The sequence below is a fragment of the Myotis daubentonii genome, chromosome 1 (assembly GCF_963259705.1).
Source record: "Myotis daubentonii chromosome 1, mMyoDau2.1, whole genome shotgun sequence".
Classification (NCBI taxonomy): Eukaryota; Metazoa; Chordata; class Mammalia; order Chiroptera; family Vespertilionidae; genus Myotis; species Myotis daubentonii.
Window position 1 is genome coordinate 138,429,726 of NC_081840.1, and position 9,594 is coordinate 138,439,319.

The 9,594-nt window shown below is 39.7% G+C and overlaps 2 pseudogenes; one reads left to right on the plus strand and one right to left on the minus strand.

Moving 5' to 3' along the window:
- LOC132235389 (tubulin alpha-1B chain-like) overlaps window positions 1-6,113 on the minus strand; it is a 46,897-nt pseudogene extending 40,784 nt beyond the window's left edge.
- A 27-nt stretch (window positions 6,114-6,140) lies between these two features.
- Window positions 6,141-9,361, plus strand: LOC132235446 (transcription factor BTF3-like; annotated as a pseudogene).
- The last annotated feature ends 233 nt before the right edge of the window (window positions 9,362-9,594 follow it).

Below are 9,594 nucleotides of genomic sequence, written 5' to 3' on the forward strand. Positions count from 1 at the left end.
AAGCCAGAGTTTAAACCTAGCCCCACCATTTATCTGCTGTGTTCATTGGACAAGTTGTTAACTCTCCTGCCTCAATTTCTTCATCTTTAAAAGACATAATAGCACTTTTTCACAGGTTGTTATGAGAATTAAATGAGTTAATATGTGTGAAGTGTTTAGGACAGTCCCTAGAAGATAGTACACACTATGCTTCAGGAATGCTACTTGTTTCTTTATCTGGAAAAAGGGGGGGGCGGTCTGAGAGTAGGAGAAAAAAAAACTAATATTGTTAAGCACTATGTGCCAGAAACTGCTAAGGCATAGAGATTGTTTTATCTAGTCCTCATGATAGCCTACATGCAGACATCCCCTACTACAGATGAAGAAATTAAAATTTACAGAGTTTAAACTGCCCACCATCATGGAACTGCTGAGTGGTGAGCTGAGATTCAAACCCCAAATGGCCTGGCATTAATGAACAGTTATGTTTGTTCCATTTTTGCTTGTTTCCTCTCACCCCATCCCCACTCTTTTTTTATCTTACCTCCTCAAAGTTGTTTTCCATTTTCCAGTGAACGAAACTTGCTGTTCTCAGAAGGGATACAACCCAGAATTTCTAGCTTCCATGAGAATTCCCTCTGAAACTGTTAGTTTCATTTTGTTTCTGCTCTAACATAAAACAAAGAGTAATGGCATGAAAAATATGACTTGACAACATCATTTATATTATCATTTTTCTCTTATTATAAACTTCATCCCTAAAGTAATATATTTTATGGCAAAAATTAGCTTACTTTTTTGTATCATTAACTGCAAAAATTACCCTTTAGGGTTTATTTGTGTTCAAATAAGTCACAGGCAAATATTTTTACAAAGAAGAAAACCCCAAACTGAGAGGATTAGTTCACAAGTCAAATTTTGATGCTAAAGTAGTTTGATCTGAAATTACCATTGACTACAAATTGCCATCTGTGCATATTTGTTACAAATGTCAAGCGTAATTAATTCGACGGGCCCACTATTTGATAACCTCTGTTCACAGGATTTGCAGAATACATAGCGGTATGTTAATTTTCAAATTAAACCTGCCAAGTGGTTGTTGGCTTTGTGAAAGTAGCTGCTTCCTTCTGAACAAACTTTGAAAGGCCCACACGGGGAAAAGAAATGATCATTGATTAATGACCTACTCGATGCCTTGCTCTATGCTGAGCACTTTTACCTACGTTATCTTAGTTCATTCTCCATACATTCCTGTGAGGGGGCAGTTATTAACTCTTTCAGTGATAAAAAGCCCCAGCAACTTTTGTTTCAGACCCTGGGAGATATGAGAACGCTTACTCTAGCCCTTTATGTGTGAGACTCATTGTTAACACATCTGCCAACCTGATCTTCCCTTACGTGTTCTGGGGGGAAAATAGAGGACGAACAGGAAGAAGGGAATCACTTTACCACCCATACATTGCACAATCATGTGGTTAAAACCCTTAGAACCCCCCAAGGGGTTTGTGTCCTTGCTTGAGGGCTAGAGGGGCGAAGGAGGTAGATTGATCAGATTTGATGAGGGGGGGCGGGCTGCCATCTTGGGTAGAGCAACAAGGAGTGGCAGAGGCAAGAGAGACAGGGGGACTAATACTTGTGCACAATGTCAGGAACAAAACATTGACAGAGGAAGGAAAAACATGAGTTAAGTCATAATATTGGAAGACAACCTTGACCCTGAAACTCTGTACCTTCTCCCCCAAACTTCCATCTAAAATTCTGCCTCCTTTCTCTCGCTTTCTACCAGTTCCATCATTAGTGCTGCCTGCTGGAGCCCTTACCCAAGCCTACAGAGTCACCTAAGTGTGCAGGGCGGAGAAGGTCTCCTCGAGGGCAGCAGACCTTGGAAGGGGAGGAGGTGCCAGTCCCGGAGCAGCACGGGAAAAAAACACATTTCTGACATCTCAGCTTGAAATGGAATTTATTCCCCATAGTACCATATATATATTTGTGTGTGCACATGTGTGTGTGTGTGTGTGTGTGTGTGTGTGTGTATAAACTGGCCTAAGGACTTAACAACTATGAAAACAATTTTTATAAGAAAATGTCTTTCCAATTTCCAAACAATTTCTTTTTAAATATATTTTATATTTTTTAGGCCCCAGTTGCTGAACCACCATGGAGGACACAGCAAGGCAACCTCCCCCTTGTGCCCCTCCAGCTTCCAGCTACCCGCCCCCCTGGCCTTCTCGCGCCCACCACTGTTTCCATTGAGGAAAAGGAATCCTATAGTATGTCCGCTAGCCAGCTCTCCAGAACCCCCACCCTTTGCTGATGCAAATAAGGGTGATGATGTGCTCCCTGTGGCCCTCAGGACGATATCCATTAATAATCCAACAGACAAATGGCAGGAAGGTCCTTATTGCTGTCCAAGGGATCTCTGATAATTACAATAAAAAGAAACTAGTGGAGGTGTTTAAACAGAAATTTGCCTGCAATAGTACTGTAAGTGAGCATCCGACATATGGAGAAGTAATTCAGATGCAGGTGATCAGTGCAAGAACGCATGCCATTTCCTGGCAGAGATGGGGCTGGCTAAGGACAACTAGTGAAGGTTCGTGGGTTGAAGTGCTTTTGGCTCACTGAAGCTTAAAGAGGGTTTCCTTGCAATGAATAGGATTTCCCTTCTGTCCCTTGTCAGTTTAAAAACCTCACAGCTTGTACCATGTAACCATTGGGTTCTGTTTTTACCTTTGGACTAGTTTAACTCCTTTATGCAACAAACTAGAAAGAACCAAAAGAAACTTTGTTAAAAATTTTACAAGAAAGGGATAACTTACAGTTGAGGAGATAAGGAAGGACAATCAAAAGAATCTAAGGAATTTCCCAAAATAGGAATATAACAATTGACAAGTGAGATTAGGTATGGCTCACAAAAAAGATACTAAAATGGACCAAATTGCTGGGGCGGGGGGGGGGGGGGGTTGAGAGAGATTGATTTACTTTGAAACAATTAAGTAGCTTATAAAATAAGTTAATGCTCAAATGTACTACATTGTTTATCAGCTTTTATGGCAGATAACATGCATTTACCATGAGGTAAAATACACATCAAATATGAATCTATTTTCTTTAAAAATTTATGCATTCATACTAGACATATGTATATGTGTACCACAATGTTTTTCTGAAATGAATTTACACTGTGTTAAATATTGTGTCAAAGTTCTTAAGTTAATAAAAATTCAAGCCTCCTACTTTTTATAGTCTTGCAATATCTCACTGGACTTGAACCTTTGCACTTTCCAGTATTGCCTATGCCCAGTGAGGGTTTTCTTCTATATTTTTATCTCGGGATGTCTGTATTTTATTGGAGCTTTAATTTATGTATATCATAAACTAAAAGAAAAATCCTTGCTTACTTCTAGGCAAGGTATGGTAGCTGAGGAAACGCTTGTTGTTTCTTTAATATTTTTCTACTTAGCTGGCTCTACTTTAGCAGTCTGAGCTGTTGCAGCTATTATGAACTGAACAATGGAGGAAGGGCAATTATTCCAAAGCTGCATTTAACGGCTGCTCAGCTTGCACAGATATCTCTATTCAAAACCAACTACAATGCAACATGCATTTTCTAAGGAAGGAGAGAGGCAGGCCCAGAAGCACTATGAAACAGCATCATTTTGAAGGCTAGTGTCAGGCATTGAGAATCTTGGATCAATCAGTACTATCATCTTAGAGTTCTTTGCCAGTTGCCATCTTTACTGTGTAAGAAATGCAGATTGATGGTTAGGAACTCTAAAAAAGACTTTTCGTTCATAAAATCTTCTGTACGAGAGGCATTATCTCATATGTCCTGTGTGCTCAATTTAGATGGATTCTGCCAAAATTAGCCTTAAAATTGGCTTGAACCATAAGCATGAGGGAAAATATGGCAAGATTAAAATCCAAGTGGAACATATCAACCGAGGGACTGAAAAACTGGGTAATAAAACTCAATTTAAAAAGAGCAAGTGAGTAACATAAACTATTAATATGACCTCTGTGTGTCCAGGGGTGAAGCCACTACAGCAAGCCTGATACCTAAATATTCCCAGGCTGTTTGACTGACTCTTCACCTTAATAAATATGATGACTTGAGAGATGTTTGTCTTCAGCACCTCCCTACTTTATGTGACCCTCACCCCCTCATTGCTTACCTCAGCGTCTTACTTTAGTTTCTTGAGTGTTTAGGATTCCTCCCCTTCTTACACCCTACCTGGCCATTGTCCCACATCATCAATCTTTCTTGCCTCATGCTCCCCAAAGTATATCTGACATGCATTCAAGACACTCTTGAAGAAAATCTGTTGTGCCAAATATCAAGACTTAATGTGAAACTATATCAATCATGACTGTGTGGTACTGCTGCAGATAAACAGACCCATGGAAAAGAGTAGAGATACCAAAATGGACTCATGCATATGTTGACATGATTTATGACGAAGGGGGTAATGCAGAACAGTTGAGGAAATGAATGACCATCTTCTCATTAAATGGTGCTGCAATAACTGGGCATCTAAGTGGAAAAGGAATGAAATTGAACCCCTGCTTTATACCACACACAAAGATCAACTCGAAGTGTGTGATGAATTTAAATGTGAAAAGAAAAAATTTAAATTGTTTATATGATTATAAATATCTTTATGGCATCGAGCATGATTTTAAAATATGACATAAAAAGAAAAGATTGCAATGATATTAAAATTAAGTAATTAAACTCATGATAAGAGTGTGGAAATACAAGGCACAGAATGAGATGATACTTACAACGCATAATCAACAAAGAATTTGCATTCACAAGTCAGTTAGGAAAAGACCGATAACCCAATTAAAAAATGTGTAAAAGACTTGAATGAGCACTTCACAAAAAAGAAATCTAAATGACTAATAAGAATATGCCACTGTGCTCCACAATCTAGAAGTACAAGCCAAAATCATATTGAGATCCCAGTACACACACCGGAGTGGAAAAATTAACAACTTGAAAATAACAAGTGTTGACTGGGATGCAGAGGAATGACATGTCCCATACATTGTTGACAGGAGTAGAAATTAGTACAAATGCTTTGAGAAACAGTTCACATTTTATAATAAAATTGGAGCTATACATACCTTATCATACAGCAGTCACACTCCTGGGTATATCCCAAGAGAAATGCAAGCATTTGTGTATGAGGAAACGTGTAAGAATGTTCTATGTATAATTTTGATAATAGTAATCTTAAATTGTAAATAAACCAAACATCCAACAGTAAAATGGCCATAAGCATTAAGTGGGTGAATAAATTGTGGTGCATTCATTAGCATATTGAAATTCTTTCAGTGAAAAAGGAGGAACTAGAGCTCTTTTTTTTTTTTTGAAGAATCTAACAAACACAATATTGATCAAAAGAAGAAGGCACATAAGTATGCATCAGTATATTCTAATTGATACAATACTGAAAAATAGGAGAAACCATACTTCCTAATTGATAAAACTTTAAAGAAAAGCTAGGAAAACTAGGATGGGACCACTATAGGAATCATGGCGATGGCTACTTTTACGGAGACAAAGAGGATTTCAACTAGTAAGGAACACAGTGGGGGAATCAGAGGAGTGACCAATATTCCATTTTATATCTTGGATATTGGTTATGAGCATATTTTCTACATAATCACATATTACATTATATATTTGAGTGTTTTTGCATTCTCCCATATGTGTGTCATATGTCAAAATAAAAAAAAGAATACCTATGTTGTTGGTATCATTTAAGATCCAAAATAAAGCAGAGTTATTTATCCAGCCTCTGTACTTTGAACATAAAGCCAATGTCACGCTGACACAGTGTTCAGCCTTCATGTGTCATCGACAAGCCATATTTGCTATTAAATAAAAAGATAATATGTAAAAGGAGCACTTACTATGGCCCAGGCAATGTGCTAAAGATCCAGCCCACAGTAGCTCATTTAATCCTCACAGCAACCCTGTGAGGCAATCATTTTGCAAGTGAGAGTAATGCATGTGCAGCAGGTAAGTACTTGTGTAAAGTCTTGCTCAGATTGAAGAAATAGCCCTGGTGGCCTTCAAACCAGGTCAGGTTGACTATCCAGATGGCATGCTGAGCTGCTGTCATGTTTTACGCCCTCGTTAATCATTAGACATGGTCACCAACTGCAAAATCTTAAATACCCACAGGACAGCTTTTATCCATCCTACAGACCTCTCTGTGCTGAGCTCCATGTTAGGCTTTGTGGATACAAAAAGGAAAACAACACCAGTCCTGCCCTCAGTGAGCTCTGGGTTTAGGAAAGGAGACGGGTAAGTAAACAAATAAACAAAATTAGTAGTTTATGGGTGCTCCAAAGTGAATTGAGAACAAACACGGCTGAAAGAAGAAAATAGACAAAATTAAGAAAGAGAAGCTATTCTAACCATAGTCTTTGAACCAACCAACCTACTCTTCTTTATTACCTATTCCTTTACTCCTCTCTACATTAGAGCCAACTCAATCCTATCACTCACTTTTGCTTAACTGACTCCAAGTTTTCCCATTCTTTATCTGAGACTCTGTGATTTTCTTGGGTTCCCCTTCTCCCTATTCTTCCATCCCTCTCCCTAGCTCCCACCACCATTCCTCCCCTCCTGTTTTCCTCTTCTCTGCCTCCTACTCCTCTTCCCCTGATTTTAGCTTTCTAAATCATAATTTTCCTTTAAGTCTGGACCAAATGCACCATTCTCTGTGATAGCCCCACTGGAAGTGAGCACTTCCTCTCTGATATCTTCTCATGTTTTATTTATGCCCTTTTTTCACAGTGTATAGCATGTTTGATCTTGTATTATAATTTTTGATGTGCATGTTTTGTCACCCCTGCCAGAGTGCAAACTCCCTCAGCCCAGGGACCATGATCAATTTTCCTTTGTGATTGTCCACAGTTTTGCTGGATAGAAATGGACACATAACCAGGACTAAGAGATATTTGGCAGCAACCTGACCAAGTTTTTGGAGGTTGGATGCATCTTTGGGGGGAAAGTTATTATGAATCATACAGTAACTTACATATTTGAACATCTCAAGACACTTTTAGTTGGAACAAATGTAATTGACAAAGAGAGATGCTATCAATAGGCTGAAGAATACTAAATTATTTATGAAAATAGTTTCTCCTTTTGTAAGAAAAATCATTTGTGAATAAACAGAGTTAGGTTTTCATATGTATAGAATATGAAAAGGATAGCTAATCACCCATTGATCTATTCTACCATGCTCATGAATTCTACCATCAGCAGCAATAATTATGGATGTTGGAACATAGTAGATATAACATACCATTTGCTACCTTATATTTTCAATTGTTTCATTTTTGCTTAATGATACTGAATAAAATCATTAAATTCTTTTCAATATGTTAGTTTGGAAATTTCTTCCTTTTTTTGTTTCTTAGTGAATTTCTTGCCACTTTTAAATACAACCTTTTCTGTGTTTTGCTCTATAGGGAAAAATTTTCAGCTACCAGGCCTATAGAGTAGGTAGGAAAATTGATGAAAATCTGTGAAAGTTTGGTTATTTTTAGAGACCTCTCCTCAAATGTTTTTTTTCAATGTTTAATGTTAAATGATTCTCAGGGAACTCCACAGAATAACTACCTAGAAGTTCAATTAAAATACTCAAGTTAACCATCTCAGAAGTGTGTATCCAAGAGAGTAAATCACAGAAAAGACATAATTTTTAATGTAGATCAACCGGATTCTAGCCTCAATCCAAGTGCCTCCTTTCTTTGACAGTGTTTGGGGGCAGCTGGACATTCCCCTCTGACCACTCAGTTTCCTTCCCAGGCTCGTAGCTCTGATCTCCCCTTCAGCACCCTCTTGACTTATATGGTTGTTGTCCTTGTGACAGCATAGACCAAAGCTGGTCACTATTTCTAGACTGGGCCTTACTGGAGATATATTTTGGGTACCTCATTAGTGAGGTTTAAATGTAAGGAAGTACAAGGAGAAAAGAAGGCAGAGTCAGTAGCCCCAGCTCCAGGCCTGGCTGCGAGCAGGAACATTTTCAAGACGCACTATCACTCCAGCCGCTGATCCAAATGTTTTGATCATCCAATAGTGAAAATAATTTTAGCATGCTTCCCTCAACATATGTATTTTTTTAAAGGTACACAAAGAATAACAACGGAGAAGCAATGAGATAAAGAAATGTAAATAGGCATTCCACTAATTTCTTCTAAAGCCACAAGGGATTATATTGCAAGCCCCAATCTTGGACATCCTGGTGTGGGTGCTCCATGGTTAGGCTGTCTCAGCCGCAATCTTCCTCTTTTCTGCTCCTGCAGCTAAGAGCTAAGCTCTCCGTGTTATGGATGCTTTCGACTGTGTTCTCTGTGTGTGCCTCTCCGTTTTCTTTGCCTCCTATGGTGCTGACGCCTTCTGCGAGTGTCACTTATAACCCCCCGTAAGAGGATGTCAATCACGATTCTGTGTGGCACTCTCTTCTCCACAGAGCTTTCCCACCGCATCCTGGAGAACTGCTGAGCAGGCTGGAAAGCTCTGTGGAGCTGGGTGTTCGCCCCAGTTCAGCCACCTATAGCCAGGGAAGCAGTGCTGCATTTAGAAAGCGTGCATTGGTGTGCAGGGAGCCATGCGTGTGACAGTCAGTGACAGGGACCATGAGTGGCTCAGCACATGGGTGGTGATGCTCCTCTCCTCATGGCCATTCTTTTTTGGGGGTTGCTTCTTGAATTCTGATTTAATCCTTCCGGATCCCAATTCTTCCTTCCTTGTGTGGTCTTCCACTTTAAAAACACCTCTAACCCTTCAACTGCAGAACCAAAATGTATGAACAACTGCAGACCCACTCAGTGCCAATGCTAGTCCCCCACAAGGCCCCATTTCCTCCCCAACAAGGTGAAAGGAACTGTCAGGAACCAAGAGAAACACTAAACTACAGGCCCGAGTGCGCCCTGGTGGGAAAGGAACTGGTCGCAGAAAGAAGGCGGTTCACAGAACAGCGATAGCAGATGATAAAAACTCCAGTTCTGAAAGAAGCTAGGGGAACAATACCTCTGGTATTGAAGAGGTGGATATGTTCACTAACCAAGGAGCAGTGATCCACTTTTGCAGCCCTAACGTTCAGGCATCTCCGGCAGCAAACACTTGCATGGTTACCCGCAGTGCTGAGACACAGCGGGCAGACAGAGGTGCTACCCAGCACGCCGACCAGCATGGGGCATTCGGTCTGCCTGCTTTACGGAGACTGGCTAAAGCTGGGTCCACACAATCTGTGGATGGCAAAGTACCACTGTTACCAGAGGGGACGGTGATGACCAAGTTCCAGATCTCGTGGAGAATTTTGATGAGACTTCCAAGAACGAAGCAAACTGAGCTGAGTCAATTTCTGAAGAAGATAACCTTGGAAAAGTTACTGGAGTCTGCTATTTTATATTATGAATGCCTGTTCAAAATTTGTTATGGATCTGATAAAATCTATGCCTCTAATAAACTTAAGCCCAAGCCCGCTGGACACTGCAGGTTTTTTCAGTTTTTTTGTTTGTTTGTTTTTGCTTAGAAACAAGTCATTCTTTGTAGCTAATTAAGCTAAAGAAGCCTGGGAATAG